The 25543-nt window shown below is 46.8% G+C and overlaps 1 protein-coding gene across 8 annotated transcripts in view; it reads left to right on the top strand.

The window, feature by feature from the left end:
* The first annotated feature begins 9986 nt into the window (after positions 1 to 9986).
* The window catches only part of PRRC2C (proline rich coiled-coil 2C), a 75154-nt gene continuing 59597 nt past the window's right edge, over positions 9987 to 25543 (top strand). For all 8 annotated transcript variants that reach the window (XM_040408650.1, XM_040408645.1, XM_040408646.1 and 5 more), the window contains exon 1: positions 9987 to 10276. The gene's annotated coding sequence lies outside the window, so the exon portion shown is untranslated. The remainder of the gene's footprint in view (positions 10277 to 25543) is intronic.

Below are 25543 nucleotides of genomic sequence, written 5' to 3'. Positions count from 1 at the left end.
ACGATTTTTGCCGCGATTGACAGAGTCTGTATTACACGAAAGAGAAAGAGAAAGAAACAGCTCATCTCGCGATAATTGAAGCGATCTTACGGAGATCCGATTTTATGATGTCAGTTAGCAATTACACTCTGCCGTTCGCATTTGACTAAACCGACACCAAGGTAAGCGCTCTTACACGTGGGACGCCACAGAGCTGCGCAAAAGTGAGTATCCTACTCATTACAGTTGAAGACTGTTTGCTATCGATTTTTCCTATTCATTATATTTGGAGAGTGTTTGCAATCCATTTTGCTTACTAGACATTATTCGCACAAATATGGGACATTATTATTCCCTTCAACAACTTGCATTGTATGGACTTTATATATGAGTTAATCCACCTATTACCTCATCCATCCCACTATTATGTGTATGTATGCTTTTATGTTTTATTAAATTGCACTATTTTACCATACTGGTTTTACTATACTGGTCCTCTGCGTGAACCCATATGTTTGAGTGCCGGTCCAATACTATCTAAATTTTACTGTTTTGAAGGGGCGATTCTATTTTGGACATTGGCACCAATCCGTGTATCTAGTGAGTGAGCCGTCCCATTACCATTCAACTTCTAAATGGGCCTTATTTCTACTAGGGGCCATATGGTAGCTTTATAAATACTGTAAGGGGATTATTATTATTATAGAGGACATTAGGAGGGCATTACTACTAATGGTGGCACTCTTGGGGAACATTCGTCCTATTGGGGGTATCGTAGGGGGCATTATTACTATTGAGGGCAGTCTGGGAGTACTATTACTATGGGGGGGGGGGACTATCTGTACAACACTGATTTCTACAGCATGGCATCTGAGGACAATGGGAAGCACAGTGGGCATAGTATTGGGGGAAGCAGCAAGATAAAAATGTTGGGGCACCAAGAAGGATGATGAAAAAGTGAGGAGTCTAAGATGTCTGTGTGGCAAACTTTGCAAAGATGAAAGATGTTGTCATGTGAACACTTCCTTCCCGACAATTGACTGCTCCTGTAAATCCATGCCCCAATCTCTGTGCTTCTGGGCCTGGAACAGCTCCCCTGCCATCGATTGTGGCATGCCTTTCCTTCTTCCTGAGTCTCTGTGAAGAAACCCACTGTATCAGAGTTGTAGTTCCTATGGGTGCCAGCAGGTGGCAGGGCTCCATAGGATAACAGTAAATGGAGCTTACAATGCAGTGCTAATTTATTTGAATGTGATCAGAAGATCACATATTCAAGACCCCTCAGCAGGGAAGGGGGACAAAATAAATGACAAAAAAAAAAATTTTTATATAAAAATTCACATCACCCCCCTTTCCCCAGAATTAAATAAAAAAATATACGATAAAAAAGCTCTATTAGGACATAAAAATATTTATCCCATATGGCAAACGACGTAATGGAAAAAAAGATCAAAATGGATGCTTTTCCATTTTTTCATTGCTTCACTTCCCCCAAAAAATGTGATCACATACACATGCCAAAATGGTTTAAATAAAAACTACAGATCGCCCCGCAAAAAAATGAGCCCTCACACAGCTCCATAGACATAACTAAAAACTTATTTTTTTTCAGTAACATCCAAGCAAAACTATATAAATGTGGTATTCTTGTAATCAGACTGACCTGGAGAATAAGGATAACAGGTTAGTTTTACCGCATAGGGAACGTTGTAAAAACAAAACCCTTAAAATGGTGGCCAAATTGCATTTTCTTTTACCAGTTCCACCCCATTTGAATTTTTTTTTCCAGCTTCTCATTATATGGCCGCATGCAACATCCGTGCAGCGGGCCGGACCTATTCAACTTGAATGGGTCCTTGGTCTGTCCGCACCGGGAAAAAAATGACATGTCATATTTATTTGCGGTGCGGAGCAACGGAAAGAAACACCACGGAAGCATTCCGTAGTGCTTCCGGTGTTCCGGTCCGTATTTCCAAAATTGCGTGGTACACACGGTCGGCGGCCGTGGATTGCCAACCCGCCGTTTGCGGACCGCTATACGGTCTATTAAATACATTGTATGGAACAACAAATGGTGCTATTAGAAAGTACAATTTGTCCCGCCAAACAAGCCCTTTTATGGCTATGTAAACAAAAAAAATAAAAAAATTATGGCACCGGGAAGGCAGGGAGTGAAAAACAAAAATGCAAAAACAAAATATCCTCCTGGGCCCAAGGTGCCTTGTACCTACATAAAGGGTATGTAAGAAGTCACCTATATGCCATATAGATAGTCCACCTATAGTAACAGTACTCCAAAAGTTCAAATATTTTAATTCTCCCCCAGAGTGCCCTCAATAGTAATAGTGCCCCAATAGTGATAATACCCCTTTTAGCAGTAGAGCCCTCAATGTTGTGCCAAATAATGATAACACCCCCCCCCCCCAATAGTATCCCCAGTAGTAGTAATAATGTCCCATAATAGAAATACTTTCTCATAGTGCCTCCAGTAGTGATAAAGCCCCCACTGTAACAGTGATAAAGCGCTCCCCCCCCCCCAATAGTAAACCAGCAGTACAATTGCCCTAAAAGTGCCCCCAGGACTGATAAATACCCCCACAGTGCTCCTAATAGTAAAAAAGACCCCCATAGTGCCCCCAATAAGGCCCTTCTATAGTACCCCCGGTTAATGTAATGTTCCCATATAGTGCCCACAGTAATTGTAATATCCCTTATAGTGTATATATAGTGCCCCAGTAGCTTTAATCCACCATAAAATGCCCCCAGTAGCTTAAAGGGGTTCTTTACCTTTTTCTTACTGATGATCTATCCTTTGGATAGGTCATCAGCATCTGATCGGCAGGTGTTCAGCTGTTTGTGAAGGCAGCGGCTCTCGCATTAGCACTGCAGCCTTCTCGTCCCACAGGCCACTGAAGTCATGACTATGTCACGTGGCCTGAAGTGTATGGGGCTGAGCTGCGCCCAGGCCACATGACGTAGTCGTGATGTCACTGGCCTGTGGGAACTAGTGAGAAGGCTGTGGCACTAATGCGAGGGCACTATAAGCAGGTTCCTGCAGACCAGTGATGTCACGACTATGTTATGTGGCCTGGGCACAGTTCAGTCCCATTCACTTCAAACCACGTGACATAGTCGTGGTGTTGGACCCGCGGTTGTCACGGTAAGTACGGGGAAGGAAAGACAACCAATGAGAACCACAGCTAAACAACAACAGACTAGGCCCCACACCTAGGGAACAAAGAGGACACCTCCTAGCAATCCCTGATTCTCTCCCTAAGCTGCTAACAACATGTTCAAATCTCAAACGTAGAAATGCACATGCACAGGAACCTGAGACTGCCGAAACACTGCACCAAACCCTCAGCTTAGGGAACAGGGAAAGAGGCAACCGGCTCCTTCCAAACTGAAGGAGCTAGTGGCTTCCTGAGGCCTAGTCAGAACAGACACACCAAGAAAAGGGAAAAGGACTTAGCTTGAGATGTAAGTGGAACAGGAGAACCACCACACAAGCAGATCACTCCACAGAAGAACTGTCAGCCGCAGGGAAACAAGTGAGAGGCGGAACATATAAAGAGCCACCTGACTGATAATGAGCAGCATCTGCGAAGGTGAGGAAACCTGTCAGCAACAATGAAAACAAGAGAGATCTGTCAGATAGACTCCTGAGTCTTCCATCTATCTGAACTTCTAAGATCTCTCCCAGGGCAGGCGGTGACACCGGCGATCAGATGCTGATGACATATTCAAAGGATAGGTCATCAGTAAGAAAAGGGTAGAGAATCCCTTTAAATGCCCCATATAGTACCCCCAGTAGCTTAAATTGTCCCCTATAGTGCCACTAGCAGCTAAAAAGGTCCCCTATAGTGCCCCCAGTAGTTTGGATAGCCCCCTATAGTGCCCCCAGTAGTTTAGATAGTCCCCTATAGTGCCCCCAGTAGTTTGGATAGCCCCCATAGTGCCCCAAGTAGTTTGGATAGCCCCCATAGTGCCCCAAGTAGTTTGGATAGTGCCCTTTAATGCCCCCAGTAGTTTGGATAGTCCCCTATAGTGCCCCCAGTAGTTTGGATAGTCTCCAATAGTACCCCCAGTTTGTACAGTCCCCTATAGTGCCCCCAGTAATTTAGATAGTCCCCGATAGTGACCCCAATATTGAGATAGCCCTCTGTAGTAACCTCAGTAGTTTGGATAGTCCCCTATAGTGCCCCCAGTAGTTTAGACAGTCTCCTATAGTGGCCCCAATTGTTTAGATAGTCCCCTATAGTACCCCCAGTAGTTCGGATAGTCCCCTATAGTACCCCCAGTAGTTTGGATAATCCCTATAGTGCCCCCAGCAGTTTGGCTAGTCCCCTATAGTGCCCCCAGCAGTTTGGCTAGTCCCCTATAGTGCCCCCAGTAGTTAAGATAGTGCCTCCTATAGTGCCTCTGTAGTCTGTAGCTCAGATGTGAAAATAAAACAAAAATTAAATACTCACTTGATTCCTACTTTATGCTGTAATTAGTGATGAAGGCCGCAGGCCTCTTCCAGTTGGTTCCGTCCCAGATGTGATTACGTCATCACGCGGCATAACTGAGTAAGCTCAGGCTGCAGGCTGGCTAGAGGAGGCCTCTGGCCTACATGATGGGTGGCGGCTGCTGCGGCATGGAGCCACAGTATTCAATGCAAAGATAATTCACGAACAGGCTTTTTTTCTGCTGGACATTGCAGACGGCAGAAGAAAACACTCTGTTTTACAGACTGTCCGTGAATCTATGGACGGTTGGCAACCCTGTCAGGCATATCCAAACACATTTGTATCTAATCCTATCATGTATGATACAGACTGCTGTGTCTGAAACATAGCCTGTTGTGTGCAATACTGCCTGCTGAGCTGTGTATCTAATCCTGTCTTGTACTATACTGCCTGCTGAGCTGTGTATCTAATCCTGTCTTGTACTATACTGCCTGCTGAGCTGTGTATCTAATCCTACCTTGTATGATACTGTCTGGTGTGTCTCTGTATCCAAATCTATCACCTGCGATCTAGTCTACTGTTCCTGTATCAAACATTCTCATGTGTGATCCTGGCTGCTGAGCTATGTATCTAATCCTATCTTGTATGATCCAGTCAGCAGCAAGTGTTCACTGCGGCGTGATCAAATGGAGGACTTTAATTATTATTATTTTCTTAACACAAGTGGGGTAGGAGGAGTAAAAGGCTGTACTAATGAGCACCCCACAGTGGATTTGCTCATTAGTAACAGGCCTCTTTCACACGGGCGATGCGGGAAAAGGTGCGGGTGCGTTGCGGGAACATGCACGATTTTTCCGCGCGAGTGCAAAACATTGTAATGCGTTTTGCACTCGCGTGAGAAAAATCACGCATGTTTGGTACCCAAACCCGAACTTCTTCACAGAAGTTCGGGCTTGGGATCGGTGTTCTGTAAATTGTATTATTTCCCCTTATAACATGGTTATAAGGGAAAATAATAGCTTTCTTAATACAGAATGCATAGTACAGTAAGGCTGGAGGGGTTAAAAAAAAATAATAATAATTAAACTCACCTTAATCCACTTGCTCGCGCAGCCTGGCATCTCTTCTGTCTTCTTTTTTGCTGTGTGCAGGAAAAGGACCTGTGGTGACGTCACTCCGGTCATCACATGGTCCGTCACATGATCTTTTACCATGGTGATGGATCATGTGACGGACCATGTGATGACCGGAGTGACGTCACCACAGGTCCTTTTCCTGCACACAGCAAAAAAGAAGACAGAAGAGATGCCAGGCTGCGCGAGCAAGTGGATTAAGGTGAGTTTAATTTTTTTTTTTTTTTTTTAACCCCTCTAGCCCTATTTTACTTTGCATTTTGTTTTCAGAATGCTATTATTTTCCCTTATAACCATGTTATAATGGAAAATAATAATGATTGGGTCCCCATCCCGATCGTCACCTAGCAACCGTGCGTGAAAATCGCACCGCATCCTCACTTGCTTGCGGATGCTTGCGATTTTCACGCAAACCCATTCATTTCTATGGGGCCTGCGTTACATGAAAAACGCACAAAGAGGAGCATGCTGCGATTTTCACGCAACGCACAAGTGATGCGTGAAAATCACTGCTCGTGTGCACAGCCCCATAGAAATGAATGGGTCAGGATTCAGTGCGGGTGCAATGCGTTCAACTCACGCATCGCATCCGCGCGGAATACTTGCCTGTCTAAAAGGGGCCTTATAGAAAAATAATGGCAATTAATATTGCCGGTAGAATATAATTACTGGCCTGGCCGGTGAGATACAGGCCAGGTGGCAACCCTAGTGATACAACCATGATCAACCCGCGGAACACGGTAAGTACCCATAATGAGGTGAGTGCACGACAATCGCCACACGGTCAGATACAGACTGCATGTATCATACATTACTATCGTACAGGCAGTGGGGGTCAGGAAAGCTGTGGTCCACCTAGAAAATGTGGCTGACACATAGACCGTGATTCTGGGGCCGATCACAATAGTTTTTATGTGCTCTATAACTCATATTGAGCTCCCATAACAGTGACATCCACATTGTCCCCATAACAGTGACATCAACAGAGCCTCCATAACAGTGACATCGACAATGCCTCCATAACAGTGACATCCACATCGCCCTCATAACAGTGACATCAACAGAGCCTCCATAACAGTCACATCAACAGAGCCTCCATAACAGTGACATCGACAATGCCTCCGTAACAGTGACATCCATGGTGTTCCCATAACAGTGACATCCACAGTGCCCCCATAACAGTGACATCCATATCGACCCTATAAAAGTGACATCCACAGTGCCCCCATAACAGTGACATCCATATCGACCCTATAAAAGTGACATCCACATTGCCCCCATAACCATGACATCCACAGTGTTCCCATAACAGTGACATCCACAGCACCCCCATAACGCGGACATCCACTGTGCCCCCATAACAGTGACATCCACAGCACCCCCATAACGCGGACATCCACTGTGCCCCCATAACAGTGACATCCACAGCACCCCCATAAAGCGGACATCCACTGTGCACCCATAACAGTGACACCCACTGTGCCCAAGTAACACCCACTGTGCCCAATTGACATCCATAGTGCCTCCACAGTGCGTATATTGCGCTGTGTATAAGTCAATACAGGCTTCACATACTAGACGGCCGGCGGTCCCATCACATGCACAGTAGTGTGCAGGCGTCGGGAACAAGGAAGGCCAGCATGAGGCGGTGACGTCAGCGATGACGCACTGTCTCCTGCCTTCAGAGCAGAAAAGAAGATGATGGGGAAGGATCGGAAGCCTTGGAAGTGCTCCAGGAGCGGTCACGTGACCGCGAAGAGGATCCTGGGAAAACCCGTGCTGCGGAGGGTAAGAATTCTTGAAATATTCTTCCCTCCACAGGTTAAGGGGTTGTCTGGGTTCAGAGCTGAACCCGGACAATTACCCATTTTCACCCAGGCAGTCCCCCTGATAGGAGCATCGGAGCTTAATCGTGCAGGACAAAGGCTTTTTCTGGAGATCCGGTGACGTACCAGGCTCGCCATAGGGTAAACTAGGCCGAGGCTTCCATCTAGCAGCGAGCCCGGTGACGTCACCGACACGTAAATCGGCTAGAGCAGCGCAAAGCCCGCCCGTCAGTGTCGGTGCTAGGTGGAAGCCTCTGCCTAGCAATGTAAAAATATAAACAAACAAGCCCTTGCCCTGCATGATCCAGCGCAGGGCAAGGGAAAGCATCTGAGCATGAAATGCTCCAATTCTCATGTCAGAGGGGTGAAAATGGGGATATGTCCGGGTTCAGTTCTGAACACGGACAACCCCTTTAAGTGCAAGAAGAAATTTCAACTTGGGGCCGGAGAACCCCTTTAACCCCATCCCGACACCTGCCGTACATGTACGGCGCAGCGGGAAGGAAGCCGACAGCTGCCGTAAAGGTATGGCACGCTAATCGGGCGGGTGCTGGAGCTGCTACTGCTCGATAGGGTAGCCAACTGTCCAGAAATTCCTGGACCGACAGTAAAAATAGGTGACTTCTTTCTGTATCCATTAAAAAAATAGACGTGTCTGAGATTTCTTTTTAGGCTGGAGGTACTTGACTGGATTATTTTGGTGGTAATTATCATCCTTTTACAGCTCACAGTAAATGCTGGTAATGAGTTCTCATCAGTATACTGTGCTATAGACATGGATTACATATCATCATTATCATTCATTATGGTTTTCCAATTTGTCCGTAAAAAATGTCGGCTGTCCGTGATTTTGGGATAAGTTGCCCAGCAAAACTCTAGTTGGCAACCATGCCACCCAATCGGCGGCAGGGGTCTGGCTGTTCATGACAGCCAAGCCTCTGCTGTATACGCCAGCATTGGTGAATACACCAATGCCAGCGCATTAACCCTTTGCATGCCGCAGTCAACGCTGACCGTGGCATGCGCAGAGTTTGCGGAGGGTGGGGGCTCCCACTCGGACCCCAGCGGTCACCCGATGACATCCACCGGCACAAATGGGTGGTCATTAACGCTGCCCTAGACTGTTTTAAAGGCTAGGGCAATGGTAAAGTCCGCCCATTAGTGCCAGTGACGTCACCGGGATCACTGCTAGGCAGAAGCCTCGGCCTAGCATGCACATGAGAAGCCCAGTACATCACCGGTAGTGATGCAGCACAGGGCAAGGGCGAGCATCGGAGCAAGAAACAGGCTAAGGGCTCATTCACACAACCGTAGTTTGGTTTCGCATCTGAGCCGCATTTTTTGCAGCTCGGGTGCGGACCCATTAACTTCAATGGGGCAGCAAAAGATGGGGACAGCACTCCATGTGCTGTCCGCATCCATTGCTCCGTTCCGTGGCCCCGCAAAAATTATAGATCATGTCCTATTCTTGTCCATTTTGCGGACAAGAATAGGCATTTCTATCAAGGGCCGCAAATTACGGAAGGCACAAGAGCGGCATCTGTGTTTTGCGGATCCGCAATTTGCGGACCGCAAAACACGGCACGGTTGTGTGAATGAGCCCTAAATGTGTGAAGGGGAGTTTATGTCCGGGTTCACCTCTGAACCTGGTTAACCCCTTTAAGGATGAAGTACTGACCATGTACAACTGCAATGGTTCTCGGGGGCTGGTAAATAGAAAGAAAATAGCGGTTTGTGACAGTATTTTCATACTAGGACGTGTTTCTAATGTACCAGAGAGGGTTCCTCGAACGCATTCTATTCAGCATAAGAGTGGGTCATTTTAAGGAGACCAGGACCAGCCACCTCTACTATACCGCCCTCACAAAAACATACACATTTTTGTTTAAAAAAAAGGACATCCAGCAAATATATACATTAAAAAAAATAGACAACCAAAAAATTCCACAGCTTAGCCCCGTTCACGTCAATGGGACTGAGCTGTGTTACCAAGCACTGCCGCTATACAATCTATGGCACTGTATTGGGGGGTCGGGGAGGTCCCAGGTGTCCGACCACCACCGATCAGATACTAATGATCTATCCAGAGGATAGGTCATCGGTTTAAAAAACATCTCTTTTAAGGGTTCTAGAAATGTAATTGGTGCCTATAGCAACCACTTATCTTGCATCTTTCATTTTCAGATCAGCCATAGAGCAAAGAAAGCTGAATTCTTATTGGTTGCTATGGGCAACAGCGAGTTTAACTTTTAATTCTTAGACCAGCTCTTATGGTTGTTGCTCCTCTTTTCCTCTGAAACACTTGTGCATTAACATGTGCATAGCAAAGGTTAGTAATGCGTGTTCCCGTAGCCCTACGGTCACAACCACGACTCCCATTTAAGGGTACAAAAAAAAAAGCCTTTAACCAAGCCCAAAACGTCTTTTCTCTCGTGTCTATTGTATACTGCTGCCAGCACTAATCATGGCCGCCAGTGAGTATCGCTATAGGCCGAGAATTTACGGGCGCCATCTTTGATTCTGGCAACTTCCGCAGAACGTCGCCCTAACCACGCTTCTACGCCTGCGTGCTGACGTTGTCCGTTGGCGGTCGGCCATCTTTTCTAGCGCCGGGGCTTTCGCTCTGTGGTGTGTGCGGAGGGGGAAGGATAACGGGATACCGGGTTGCCAAGAAGTGCTTGCGGCCTGTGAGACTCCTAGGGCGGGGAAATTCGCTTACGGTAACCGACTTGTCCTCCTGGAAACGGCAGCGAAGCAGAAGTAGCATCCGTGCCGACCCTTTCCATAAGCGTCATAACTCCGCGCCACTATCGCCGCCATTCACTCCGCTGCCGGGAACACACTGCTCTGAGCCCCTTCTCCGTGCTGAGGACGCCGGGACACCCAGGTAAGGCCTCCCCGGGTCACAGGCGCCTTTCTCTGTAGCTGGGGACGTGCAGGCCTCGGGGTCCCCCACATCCTGCCCCATTACCCATTGGATGGAGGGGGGGCTCACACCTACTTACGGCCATTGCTCGTCCGATCAGTCTGTGATCGCACACGGGGGGATGGGATGGATTTCTGTGTAATCCCTATGGGCAGCAGTCTCTGAGCCCACGCCATAGAGGTGCAGCAGATTACAGGTTTCATTGTGATCCAGGGTGGGCACAGATCCAAAATAAACGGAACTGTGATTCACCGCTCTCACATGGGTGGTTACCATTAATGGTTAATTTACGGTTGGGATCGGATCTCTGATCCAGAAACCATTGAGATCAAGGGGCCAGGTTTTTTTTTTTTTTCTGAATGGAGCATGGCTGTGAAATCTCAGCTGCAGGCACCTCCTCCCCATGATGGATGTTCCTATGATGAAAGGTGCATGCTCAGTGCTGTGCGCTCCGCATCTACGCTGTGGATTTCCGGGGCACTGGGATGGGGATGCTTATTCCATCTCCTTACCCCCTCAGTCCAATATCTAGCGTAAATACCCTTTCCCCTCCGATAGGCGGTCACGGGGGGGGGGGGGATATAACGCAGCAGATACGTGATGACCTTCGTAAGGTGGTCGGATGCTTATTGCGGGATTGCTGCCGTCCCCCTGCGCTATGGCCTGTGGTTACATACTAGGTGGCCGGCTACGTTCTGGGTAGAGCAGTGACACTTTATTCCCTCCGGTCCTTGCCTATATGCGAGTAGACGGAGCCGTAGGACCACCAGATGGGACACAAGGCCGGCATCTTTGTCCTAGAGCGGCCTCCGTGGGACTTGAAAGACGAGCTATAAACAAAAGGCTTCAGCTCATTATCTTCACAATGAAATCAGGAAGTGAGCTAGTCACGGCTGCCCCTACCTCCCTTTGTGGTGTAAACCAATAGTGGGACCTCCTGGGACTCTGTGACCCCCTGGCCTGCCGAGCCCGTGCACAGGGTGTTCTCTGCTGTTGCAGCCGACGCGGATCCGCGCTTTCTGTCCATATATCTTATACCACTTAAATGCCCAGGACATATTGGTTGATTCTTTGTACAATTGACAATATTTGAACCTTTTTGTATTGATTGTGGGTGATGACTGACCACCTCCTGATAATCCGTTATGTTCGCACCGGACTTTCCGTGCTCATTTTAGCGAGTATTCCCTACAGTAATCTGCAGAAAAGCCACCTGGTCCTATTTCAGTGGGGCAGCCTGCCAAAAATACACACCAAATTTGTCCCCCACCTGACCATTTATTTGTTTCATGTTTTGTTCTCTGCATTTCAAAAGCTGCCATTTAAAAAAAAAAAAAAAAAAATCCCGTCAACAGGGGCTCGTTTAAAGGGAACCTGTCACCGGGATTTTGTGTATAGAGCTGAGGACATGGGTTGCTAGATGGCCGCTAGCACATCCGCAATATCCAGTCCCCATAGCTCTGTGTGCTTTTGTGTAAAAAAAAAATATAAATTTGATCCATATGCAAATTACTCTGAGATGAGTCCTGTCCCTGACCATCTCACGTACAGGACTCATCTCAGGTTAATTTGCATATAGATCAAATTTTTCTTTTTTACACAATAAAAGCACACAGCTATGGGGACTGGTTTTGCGGATGTGCTAGTGGCCATCTAACAACCCATGTCCTCAGCTCTATGCACAAAATCCCGATGACAGGTTCCCTTTAATGCCGACAAAGTTTATTTTTGAATGGCGCCATTTTGGGGTACCTTTACTGAATTATTTATCCAAAGGTGCATTCACATCCCTGCCAGGTATTTGTCTGGCTGAAACCCGGCATTTATGCTGGCAAGTGGCCGGATCCCATTATAGTCAATAGGGTTCTGGCGGTGATCCGTTAAAGAGGACATTTCACCTCTCCTGACCGGCCTGTTGTAGTAACTTCATGCATTCCCCATGTAGTAACACTTCTGGTACATCTATTCTTATGGCTCTATGTTGTGCCATTCCTTTATTATTCCTGCTAGAAGTTATGAATGAATTGCTAGCAGTCTGCAGTAAGGGTACAGAGGGGAGGTAACCAGTTGGGGGGGTGTCCCTGCACAGTCTGAGTATCCAGTCAGTGCTGATAGTCTGTGCAGGTACACACCCCCAACTGGTAACCGCCCCTCTGTACCCTTACTGCAGACTGCTAGCAATTCATTCATAACTTCTATCAGGATTTATAGAGGAATGGGACAACATAGTCATAAGAATAGATGTACCAGAATTATTACATGGGGAATGCATGAAGCTATTAAGACAGACATGTCAGGAGAGGTGAAAGGTCCTCTTTAAATCCGGCAATGCCAGATCCAGTTAACACCGGCAGGCTGTTCTGTGCTGGAGCAGCCTGCCGGAAATGTGAACATGGCCTGAGACAGACCTCCCTCGGGGGTCAGCCTCTCAGGGTATATCATACTTACCTGCTCCCGCCACCGGATTGGGTGTCTGATGTTCCCAGGCCTCCTCTTCCTCTCCATGCTGACTGTTGCTGCCAATCGCAGGCTGCAACGATGACCTGTTCCTCTTGCATCATGTGACCAGTTGTTGGAGCAGGTCTTCTTGATGTCGCAGGACATGTCATCCATGTTGCCAAAAAGCATTTCACGTTGATATAACTGCCTATTCTTCTCCGCAAAACGGACAAGAATAGGACAGGTTATATATTTATTTTTTTTGCGGACCACGGAATGGAGCAACGGATGCGGACAGCACACTGAGTGCTGTCCGCATCTTTTGCGGCCCCGTTGAAGTAAATGGGTCCGCATCTAAGCTGCAAAAACTGCGGCTCGGATGTGGACCAAAACAACGGTCATGTGCGTGAGGCCTTAGGGTTCATTCACACGTCCGTAGTGTATTGCGTATCCGCAATACTCCCAGCCGCCACCCCCATAGAACTGCCTATTCTTCTATTTTTTTTTCTGGATCCGCGGACCGGAAGATCGGCGGCGTGCTCCCGAGATGCGGACAACACATTGCGTGCTGTTCGCATCCATTCCTGCCCCATAGAGAATGAATGGGTCCGCACCCGTTCCGCAGAATTGCAGAACGGATGCGGACACATTCACGGACGTGTGAATGGACCCTTAGGCTACTCTCACACTCGGGTTTTGGCTTTCCGTTTGTGGGATCCGTTCAGGGCTCTCACCAGCGGTCCAAAACGGATCAGTTTTGCCCTAATGCCTTCTGAATGGAAAAGGATCCGCTCAGAATGCATCAGTTTGCCTCCGTTCAGTCTCCATTCCGCTCTGGAGCTTGCAGCGTTTTGGTGTCCATCTGACGAAACTGAGCCAAACTGATCTGTTCTGACACACAATGTAAGTCAATGGGGACGGATCCGTTTTCTCTGGCACAATAGAAAACGTATCCGTCCTCCATTGACTTTCAATGGTGTTCAAGACGGCTCCGTCTTGGCTGTGTTAAAGATAATCCAAACTGAACGGATGCAGACGGTTGTATTACCTGAACGGATCCGTCCATGACAGATCCGCACCAAACGCGATTGCGAAAGTAGCCCTAAATGGGTTGTCTGCTTTTGTAATATTTATGACCTGTCCTTAAGATCGAATCGAGCTTCGGATTATCTGTACCAAACCCGACCTAATTTTAAATGTTTTTAAGGATTTATGGAGAAATGATTGCCGAATTAATTCACCGTAGACTCATGCGACTTCGGGTGAAACGAAGTTTGGCTCTGCGCAGACTATACATTTTAATGCTGTACGGAGACAGGTCCCCGGACAGCATCAAAACCGAAGAGTTTGAACAAATCGACTTGATTTGCTCAAGCCTAGTCATCAATATCAAATTGTTGGGGGCCCGACTGCCGGCACCCTCGCCGATCAGCTGCTCTCGGACCATTTATCTGCTCGCTGTCGACATTGCAGCAGCGAACAGTGTAATTACAATTCTATCGCCAAGATCAAGGGAAGCCTTACTGAACAAAAAAAGAAAACGTATCGCTGCGCCTGTAAAGATGTGCTCTATAATAATCACATTATCTACAATATCAGGTGAGGTATAGAAAGTCAGAAATGCAGCACACTCCTGCGTATCGCATCAGAGGCACGGATGTGGCTAGGACAAGGCCGACAAAGTGTGCAAAATGTAAGAGGATCCAGCTTCTGGTAAAACGATATCCTTTATTTGATGCGGTAAATTCCATACATTGCAAGACAATTGCAAAATCACGAGTAAGGATCCTTAACTTGGGATCCAAAACGTGTCGATTTTGCAATTGTCTTGCACTGTATGGATTTTACCGCCTCAAATAAAGGATATCGTTTTGCCAGAAGCTGGATCCTCTTACTTTTTGCGCAATATTAGGTGAACACTGTAAAAAATAAAAACTGTGCCAGTCTCCTCACCTGCCAAAAATATAATACCAAGTAGGGATCGACCGATATTGATTTTTTAGGGCCGATACCGATACCGATAATTTGTGAACTTTCAGGCCGATAGCCGATAATTTATACCGATATTCTGGGAATTTTCATTTTTGAGGAAAAAAAAATTCCTACACAAATCTGCTGAAAATTAATATGTTTATTGTTAATGTGTATTTTTTTTTGTTTATTGTTAATGTGTATTTTTTTTTTATAAATCTTTTTCATTTATACTTAATATTTTTGTGTTTTTTTTTTTACTAACTTTTAACCCCCTTAGGGACTAGAACCTTTGTCCTATTCACCCTGATAGATCTCTATCAGGGGGAATAGGATCTCACACTGTCCCTGCTGCTCTGTGCATAGTGCACACAGCAGCATGGAGCTGAACATGGCAGCCAGGGCTTCAATAGCATCCTGGCTGCCATGGTAACCGATCGGAGCCCCAGGCTTACACAGCTAGGGCTCCGATCGGAGGAGCAGGGGAGAGGGGATCCTGTGGCCACTGCCACCAATGAGTAATACTGGGTGGGGGGGCGCACTGCGCCCCCAATGTTTTAACTATTGGCTGGGATTGGGATGGGGGTGGGGGGCGCACTGCGCCACCAATGATTAATACTGGGGGGCTTGGGGGGGGCGCACTGCGCCACCAATGAAGATAAGTCTCTCGATCATTCATATACAGGAGGCGGGAGCTGGCTGCAGAATCACATAGCCGGCTCCCGACCTCTATCAGCGGTAGCTGTGATCCGTGGCACCTGAGGAGTTAACTACCGCGGACCGCAGCTATCGCTCATAGAGGTCGGGAGCCGGCTATGTGATTCTGCAGCCAGCTCCCGCCTCCTGTATATGAATGAATGAGAGGCTTATCTTCATTGGTGGCGCAGCGGCCACAGCCCCTCCCCTCCTCTTATGTTCTATCCCCTCATTGGCGGCAGCGGCAGCAGCAGCACAGGGGGAGGGAGACACTGCTTCCTTCTCCCCGGTGCTGCGGAGGGAACACAGAGCGCGCTGAGAGCAGCGCGATCTGTGTTCCCAATACGTTATCGGTATATCGGCAAAATAGATGCCGATACCGATAACGTTCAAAATCCTCAATATCGGCCGATAATATCGGCCAAACCGATAATCGGTCGATCCCTAATACCAAGCCATCAAAAAGCTGTATGTACCCCAAAATGGAACCAATGATAATTGCAACTCATCCCGCAAAAAAAAAACCTTCACACAGAGAAAGATTAAAATATATATCTATATCTATCTATCTGTACTGGTACCCAGAGGCTCCATTAAAATCTACGCTACTAAAAGGTGGTCTTTCCCTTCTGAAGCGTGCCCAAACAGCAGTTTACATCCACATTTATGGCATTTCCGTACCTACTAGAACCCGCCTAGCAATTTGAAGGCTGTGGTATGTCTCTGGTGGCACCAACTGCAGTGCTCCAGACTAAAAAAAAATACCTAGTAGCCATTGGCTCCTGAACTGAAAAATTTAGGAGCCAAATAAAATTTTTAGTCGCCAATCGAAACAGAATAAAAATGTTGGTATCGTGACAACGCTGCGCCGATCAGAACGGCGTAGGGTTGTTTCGATACCAAAATTTTGATTCGCTTTCGTCACCATAAAAAAGTATTGCGATACTCAATACCGCGCAAAAATAAATAAAAATTAAAAAACACCAAAACGTTCGGCCCATAATAGAACAGTCCTATCTTATTTTTTGGGGTGACAAGGTGACTAAAAACTGGCGAATGCTCACCGCATAGGAGATATTTTTTAATAATTTAATAGTTTGGACTTTTCGGACGCAGCGCTAAGTTATGTTTATTTGTTTATATTATATGTAAAATTGGGAAAGGGGGGATTTAAACTTAATATTTTAGGGTACTTTCACACTAGCGTTTTTCATTTCTGGCATAGAGTTCCGTCTTAGGGTACTTTCACACTTGCGGCAGAGCGATCCGGCAAGCAGTTTCGTCGCCGGAACTGCCTGCCGGATCAGGCAAAACGTATGCCAACTGATGGCATTAGTTAGGGCTCTTTCACACTTGCGTTGTCCGGATCCGGCGTGTACTCCACTTGCCGGAATTACACGCCGGATCCGGAAAAACGCAAGTGAACTGAAAGCATTTGAAGACTGATCCGTCTTCAAAATGCGTTCAGTGTTACTGTGGCACCCATTACGCTATTAAAGTCCTGGCTGCCATAGTAGTAGTGGGGAGCGGGGGAGCAGTATACTTACAGTCCGTGCGGCTCCCGGGGCGCTCCAGAATGACGTCAGAGCGCCCCATGCGCATGGATGACGTGCCATGCGATCACGTCATCCATGCGCGTGAGGCGCCCTGACTCTGGAGCGCCCCGGGAGCCGCACGGACGGTAAGTATGCTGCTCCCCCGCTCCCCACTACACTTTACCATGGCAAACAGGACTTTAGCGTCCTGGCAGCCATGGTAACCATTCAGAAAAAGCTAAACGTCGGATCCGGCAATGCGCCGAAACGACGTTTAGCTTAAGGCCGGATCCGGATCAATGCCTTTCAATGGGCATTAATTCCGGATCCGGCCTTTCGGCAAGTGTTCAGGATTTTTGGCCGGAGCAAAAAGCGCAGCATGCTGCAGTATTTTCTACGGCCAAAAAACGTTCCGGTCCGGAACTGAAGACATCCTGATGCATCCTAAACGGATTTCACTCCATTCAGAATGCATTAGGATAAAACTGATCAGGATTCTTCCGGCATAGAGCCCCGACGACGGAACTCTATGCCGGAAGAAAAGAACGCTAGTGTGAAAGTAGCCTTAGGGGCTCTATACCGGAAAATAACTGATCAGGCATATCCCCATGCATTCTGAATGGAGAGAAATCCGTTCAGGATGTCTTCAGTTCAGTCATTTTGACTGATCAGGCAAAAGATAAAACCGCAGCGAAAAAAACTAAAGACTTGCCTAAATGCCGGAATTTTTCCCCGTAGGATTGTATTAGTGCCAGATCAAAATGTGTAAAAAGATACAACACGGATCCGTCTGTCCGCATGATAAGCGGAGAGATGGATTCGTTCTTGCAATGCATTTGTGAGACTGATCCGCATCCGGATGCGTCTCACAAATGCTTTCAGTCACATCCAGATCGGCGGATCCGACAGGCAGTTCCGACGACTGAACTGCTTGCCGGATCACACTGCCGCAAGTGTGAAAGTAGCCTTAGTGTTTGTTTTTTTTTTTTTTTTCTTACTATTAGCCCCCTTAGGGGCTGGAACCCTTGTCCTATTCACCCTTAGCCCTTTTCACACGGGCGAGATTTCTGCGCGGGTGCAATGCGTGAGGTGAACGCATTGCACCCGCATCTGAATCCGGACCCATTTACTTCTTCTATGGGGCTGTGCACATGAGCGGTGATTTTCACGCATCACTTGTGCGTTGCGTGAAAATCGCAGCATGCTCTTTATTGTGCGTTTATCACGCAACGCAGGCCCCATATAAGTAAAAGGACCTGCGTGAAAATCGCAAGCATCCGCTAGCAAGTGAGGATGCGGTGCGATTTTCACGCATGGTTGCTAGGATGAAAGTCTATTCACTGTGTTATTTTCCCTTATAACATGGTTATAAGGGAAAATAATAGCATTCTTTAATGCAGAATGCTTAGTAGAAGGTCAATATAATAAACATTATATACACCCCAGTATAATAAACATTGGTGGCGCAGTGCGCCCCCCCCCCCAACACCCCAGTATAATAAACATTGGTGGCGCAGTGGGCAGTGCCAATGAGGGATAAAAAAAATTAACTCGCCTCCTCCAATTGATCGTGTAGCAGCCGGTCTCCTGTTCTTTCTTCAGGACCTGTCAAATGACCTGTGGTGACATCACTGTGCTGATCACATGGTACATCACATGATCAATCACCATGGTAATGGACCATGTGATGAGCTCAGTGATGTCACCACAGGTCCTGAAGAAAGAACAGAAGACCGGCAGCTACGCGATCAATTAAAGGAGGTGAGTTAATATGTTTTATTTGGGGGGACGCACTGCGCCACCAATGCTTATTATACTGGAGTGTTGGGTGTTGCGCCACCAATGAAGATAACTGACCTGTTAGTACAAATACAGGAGGCGGGTGTCAGAATCAAATAGCCGGCATCCGACCTCTATGACAGGGAGCTGCGATCAGCGGCAGTTAACCCCTCAGGTCCCGCACCTGAGGGGTTAACTGCAGCGGATCGCAGCTCCCTGACATAGAGGTCGGGTGCCGGCTATTTGATTCCGACACCCGCCTCCTGTATTTGTACTAACAGGTCAGTTATCTTCATTGGTGGCGCAGTGGCCACAGCCCCTCCCCTCCTCCTCCCGTCTCTCTTCTTATTGGCAGCAGCACAGGGGGGAGGGAGGGACTCCTCCTCTGCGCTGCTGAGAAGAACATCGGCGGCGGGGAAGAGAACTATCATCTCCTGTGCCCCGCCGCTGTATTCAACTGCAGAGCTGCGGCGGCAGGTCTAGTCGCAAATGGTGACCAGACTAAAAAGTCTTGTCGCCATTTGTAAATTCTAAGTCGCATTGGCGACCATTTTGGTCGCCATCTGGAGCCCTGAACTGGGCACAGCATATAAAGCACTGAAATGTCATATCTGTGGGAAAATTACATTTCTAGCTTTGCACCATCTGCTGTTCATTAATTTTTGCAAAACATCTGTCGGGTCAAAATGCTCACTCCACCCCTTAAAGGGAACCTGTCATCAACTTTATGCTGACCTCACTGAGGGCAGCATGAATTAGTGACAGAAATTCTGATGTCACCGGTGTGTCACTCATGAGCTAAAAGTAAGTGGTTGCCGAGAACCAGCATCATAATCATTGCAGCCCAGGCCTTGAGAAGAGTCAAATCTACCTGAGAAGAGTCCTGGTTATTCATTATCTCCTGCTCTCCTGTCCATCTGCTGATGATTGGCAGTTCTCTCCTAGAAAGAAAACTAGGTAGAAGCCTGTCAGCCATCAGCAGGTGGTCAGGAGAGCAGGAATTCATGAATAACCAGGACTCTTCTCAGGTGGCCGTGACTCTTCTCCAGGCCCAGTCTGCAATGATTGTGATGTTGGTTCTCGGCAACCACTTACCTTTGAATGACAAGACCGCCTGTCTCATTTATGCTGCAGTTAGTATGGGCAACATAAAGTTGATGACAGGTTCCCTTTAATAATTACTTGGTTTTCACACTGGCACACACTGAAGTGTGCCAAAACAGTTGCCATACTCTGGAGAAAATGGGAATCGGATTGTGGGATCTTTTGTTCTCCTGTAAAATCTGAGGCCAAATGCAACACTTTTCATGGAAACAAAATGTATCTTTTCATATTCACAGCTAAGTGTTTATAAATTCTGTGAAACGCGTGTGGGGTCAAAGCACTCATTATATCCCTCAAGTAATTTATTAATGGATGTAGTTTCCAAAAAGGGTCTCTTCAAATGTGACATGGCACCCAAAAACCATTCCAGCAAAATCTGCCTTCCAAAAACCATATGGCGCTCCTTCCATTCTGAGCCTTGCAGTGTGCCCATACAGCAGTTCAGGATCACATGTGGGGAGTTTCTGTAAACTGCAAAACCAGGGCAATAAATATTGAGGTTTGTTTTGCTGTTAACCCTTGCTGTGTTATGGCAACAATGGATCAGCATGGAAAATCTGCAACAAAAAAGACATTTCACCCATTGCCCTTTAATTCTTTTGGAAAACCTAAAAGGTTAACAATGTTTGTCAAATCAGTTTAGTTTCTAAAATGGGGTCATTTATGGGTGGTTTCTAGGAATGAGCGAACTTGTTTCAAGTTCTGTATACAAGGTTTCGGGTTATCTAAGGCCCCTTTCACACGGGCGAGTATTCCGCGCGGGTGCGATGCGTGAGGTGAACGCATTGCACCCACACTGAATACCGACCCATTCATTTCTATGGGGCTATTCACATGAGCGGTGATTTTCACGCATCACTTGTGCGTTGCGTGAAAATCGCAGCATGCTCTATATTCAGCGTTTTTCACGCAACGCAGACCCCATAGAAGTGAATGGGGTTGTGTGAAAATCGCAAGCATCCGCAAGCAAGTGCGGATGCGGTGCGATTTTCACTCATGGTTGCTAGGTGACAGTCTATTCACTGTATTATTTTCCCTTATAACATGGTTATAAGGGAAAATAATAGCATTCTGAATACAGAATGCTTAGTAGGTGATCAATTGAGGGTTAAAAAAAATAAAAAAAATTAACTCACCTTCTCCTCCTTGTTCGCGTAGTTCCCGGTCTCTTCTTTACTTCTCAAAAGATGAACTATCGGCTAGGACCTGTGGTGACGTCAGATCACATGCTCCAATCACATGGTTCATCACCACGGTGATGTACCATGTGATTGGAGCATGTGATCTGACGTCACCAAAGGTCCTTTAGCCCACAGCTCATCATTAAAGTAGTAAAGAAGAGACCGGGAACTACGCGAACAAGAGGCGAAGGTGAGTTAATTTTTTTTTAAAAAAATTTTTAACCCTCAATTGATCACCTACTAAGCATTCTGTATTCAGAATGCTATTATTTTCACTTTATAACCATGTTATAAGGGGAAATAATACAATCTACAGAACACCGATCCCAAGCCCGAACTTCTGTGAAGAAGTTCGGGTTTGGCTACCAAACATGCGTGATTTTTCTCACGCGAGTGCAAAACGCATTACAATGTTTTGCACTCGCGTGGAAAAATCGCGGGTGTTCCCGCAACGCACCCGCACATTTTCCCGCAACGCCCGTGTGAAAGAGGCCTAAGAGTTCCGTTATGGAAGTCTTTGACCCTAACCTTGTACACCGAATTTAAAACACAAGTTCACTCATTCCTAGTGGTTTCTATTATCTAGGCTCCTCTAAATGACATCATAACTGAATTGGTCCTTAAAAAAATAAATTTTTGCAAAGTTTCTTGAAAATGCTAAGCCTTTTAATGTCCTAATAAAATGACCTCTACAAAATGATGCCAACATAAAGTGAACATAGGGTGAATGTTAATAACTATTTCAGTAACAAGGTGTCACTATCTGTTGCAGAGCTTCTGTCCGCAAGATCAACCCTGCTAAACCAGGCAGGTGGGGTTGATCATGCTGAGTAAAACAATAGATTTCTTTTAGTTTGTATCTTAAAGGGACACTGTCACCTGGATTTCACTTACTGAGCTATTAACATTAGGGATCGACCGATTATCTGTTTTACCGATATTATCGGCCAAAATTCAGGATTTTGACAGTTATCGGCATCTATTTTGCTGATATTCCGATAACGTATGGGGAACACAGATCGCGCTGCTGACAACGCTCTCCGTGTTCCCTCAGCAGCACAGGGGAGAAGGAAGCAGTGTCTCCCTCCCCCTGTGATGCTGCCGCCAATGAAGAGACAGGTGGGAAGAGGAGGGGAGGGGCTTTGGCCACTGCGCCACCAATGATGTTAACTTACTCATTCAAATTGAACAGGAGGCGGGAGCTGGCTGCAGAATTACATAGCCGGCTCCCGACCTCTATGAGCTGTAGCTGCGATCCGCGGTAGTTAACCCCTCAGGTGCCGCGGATCGCAGCTTCCGCTCATAGAGGTCGGGAGCCGGCTATGTGATTCTGCAGCCAGCTCCCGCCTCCTGTATATGAATAAATGAGAGATTTATCTTCGTTGGTGGCGCAGTGCGCCCCCCCCCCCCCAAGCCCCCCAGTATTAATCATTGGTGGCGCAGTGCGCCCCCCACCCCCGTATTAAAAACATTGGTGGCGCAGTGCGCCCCCCACCCCAGTATGAATCATTGGTGGTGCAGTGCGCCCACCCACCCAAGCCCCCCCAGTTTTAATCATTGGTGGCCACAGGGTCCCCTCCTCCTCCGATCGGAGCCCCAGCTGTGTAATCGTGGGGCTCCGATCAGTTACCATGGCAGCCAGAACGCTATTGAAGCCCTGGCTGCCATGGTAAGCTCCATGCTGCTGTGTGCACAAAGCAGCAGGGACAGTTGAGATCCTATTTTAGCCCCCTTAGGGACTAGAACACTTGTCCTATTCACCCTGATAGAGATCTATCAGGGTGAATAGGACAAGGGTTCTAGTCCCTAAGGGGGCTAAAAGTTAGTAAAAAAATAAATAAAAAATTAAGTATAAATAAAAACGAAAGATTTACAAAAAAAAACAAAAAACTACACATTAACAATAAAAATATTCATTTTCAGCAGATTTGTGTAGGGATTATTTTTTTTCAAAAATGAAATTTTACAGAATATCAGTATAAATCATCGGCCTGAAAGTTCACAAATTATCGGTATCGGCCCTAAAAAATCAATATCGGTCGATCCCTAATTAACATCACCACATCAGTCTCTACGATTTACATTAAAATATACTAGTATTACTGTCCTGTAATTTGTCTATAAAAATTGCTTTTATTAATATGCTAATTACCTCCAATAAGGAGCCCAAGGGGACATCCCTCCAGCCGTTGGAGCGCAGCCGCTCCCATTACTTCGGAGCCTAGCACCGCCCCACTGCTAATTTATTCACTCCTCTTCGCTGATGTAATGTTTGTGCAGCGCCTGTAATCCCGCGCATTCGCCCTGGATACACATGTCAGCGCCCGCGTGGTGTCCTGGCATCGGCCTCACAGAACTCAGTGCACATGCGCCAGCTTCACTCGACCCGCATCTGCTCCTCCGCCCGGCAAGTCGCGCCACTCCGCTCTTCCTTTCTGTGCTGTAATACTAGTATATTTTAATGTCAATCGTGGAGACTGATGTGGTGATGTTAATAGCTTAGTAAGTGAAATCCAGGTGACAGTGTCCCTTTAAACGGCTGCTGAAAAATGTGTATTAGGTAGATGGAGCATGTCACGGACGAGAATAGGCATTTTCTATATAGCGCCGGCCCTGTGTTCCGCGGAAAGCACAAGGCTGGTATCTGCGTTTTGCGGACCGCAAAACACAGCACGGTCATGTGAATGTACTCTTAGGCCCCTTTCACATGAGCGAGTATTCCGCGCGGGTGCAATGCGTGATGCGAATGCATTGCGCCCGCGCGGAATCCAGACCCATTCATTTCAATGTGTCTGTGTACATGAGCGTTGGTTTTCACGCATCACTTGTGCTTTGCGTGAAAATTGAAGCATGTTCTATATTTGGTGATTTTCATAGAAGTGAATGGGGCTACGTGAAAATGTGTTTTTCACTGATGGTTGCGAAGACATATTGTTTGTGAACATTCAGTTTTTTTTATCACGCGCGTGCAAAATGCATTAAATCGTCCCCACGCGATAAATACTGAACTCGATCGCAGACAATACTGACTGAACTTGCTTGTGAAATCACGCATTTTTCACTGAACACATCCACAACGCATCTAGACCTAATCCGCTCATGCTCGTCTGCAAGGGGCCCTAGACTGTGCCACAGACCCAGCCTAAAATAAGGGCTCATGCACACAAACGTCTATTCTTTGTGTCCATTCCTTTTTTTATTTGCGGACCGTATGCGGAACCATCTATTTCAATGGGTCCACAAAAAAAACTGAAGTTACTCCGTGTGCTTTACGTTTCCGTATTTCTATTCCGCAAAATGTCATGTCCTATTGTCCACATTACGGACAAGGATAGGACTGTTCTGTTAGGGGCCAGCTGTTCTGTTCCACAAGATACGGAATGCACACGGACGTCATCCGTATTTTTTGTGGATCCGTTTTTGTGGACCTCAAAATACATACGGTTGTGTTCATGGGGCCTTAGAGACTGCCTGTCACTTACTGCAGATCCCAGGGCTCGTCCAGTTTCCTCCTGAAACTGGACAGCTCCTTTTAAATTTCAGCTGGCTGCGCCACATGTTAAAGGGTTTACTGGGAGTTTATGTAGTGAAAGTAGCTGCAGGAAACGTTGTACTGGTAAACACCACTACCTTCTGCTGAGTCCCCCGCCGCAGCAGCGAAGGGCTGCAGTGTGTATGAAATTTGGGAATTCTTTTGCGCCCAAGCGAGTTTTCCACACGGGTGCAATGAATCCTGACCCGTTCATTTCAGTGGGTCTGTGTACATGAGCGTTTTTTATTTAATTTTTTTTCATGCATCAGTTCTGCGTTGCGTGAGAATCGCAGCGTGTTCTATATTCTGCGTTTTTCACGCAGCCCTGGCCCCATAGAAGTGAATGTGGTTTCAGTGAAAAATGTATTAAATCCTGAAGCAAGTGCGGATGCAATGCGGTTTTCACTGATGGTTGCTAATGTTGTTTGTAAGCCTTTAGTTTTTTGTTATCGCACATGCGAAAGACGCATTGCACCCGCGTGGAAAAAACTGAACGCAATCGCAGACAAAACTGACTGAACTTGCTTGTAAAACGGTGCGAGTTTCACTGAACGCATCCGGAGCCTATCTGTATCGTTCGTGTAAAGGGGCCTAAGGACCAGAAGGAGGATCTGTCTTTGGATTTGCGCAGTTCCGTTGGAATCCGTTCAGTATTGTAGCTTTCCACTACGTAACGTCCCCTTGCTCTATCCATAAGTGGCTGTGAGCTCATCTGTAACCTGCTGCATTTATCTATGCACTAAACCCCTATTAGAGGCTTCCATTTACCTCCCGGTCCTAACCCTGTCATCACTGATGATGGGAGATCTGTCATTGTACGCCCTAATTCACACCGAGCCTTTACTGTACCTCTGATTTCAGAATGCAGAGATTTTGTGGCTTTATTACTGAGCTATTCTCTCCGGGGCTCCATGCATATAGCTCAGCAATGCACTCCAGAACTACATCCGGGCCCCTCCTGGACTCTTTTACTGAGGTCACATCACCACCT

This window comes from Bufo bufo, chromosome 9, assembly GCF_905171765.1.
Source record: "Bufo bufo chromosome 9, aBufBuf1.1, whole genome shotgun sequence".
NCBI classification, from domain to species: Eukaryota; Metazoa; Chordata; class Amphibia; order Anura; family Bufonidae; genus Bufo; species Bufo bufo.
The sequence above is the reverse complement of the archived record's forward strand: the minus strand, read 5'-3'. Positions and strand labels throughout refer to the sequence as shown.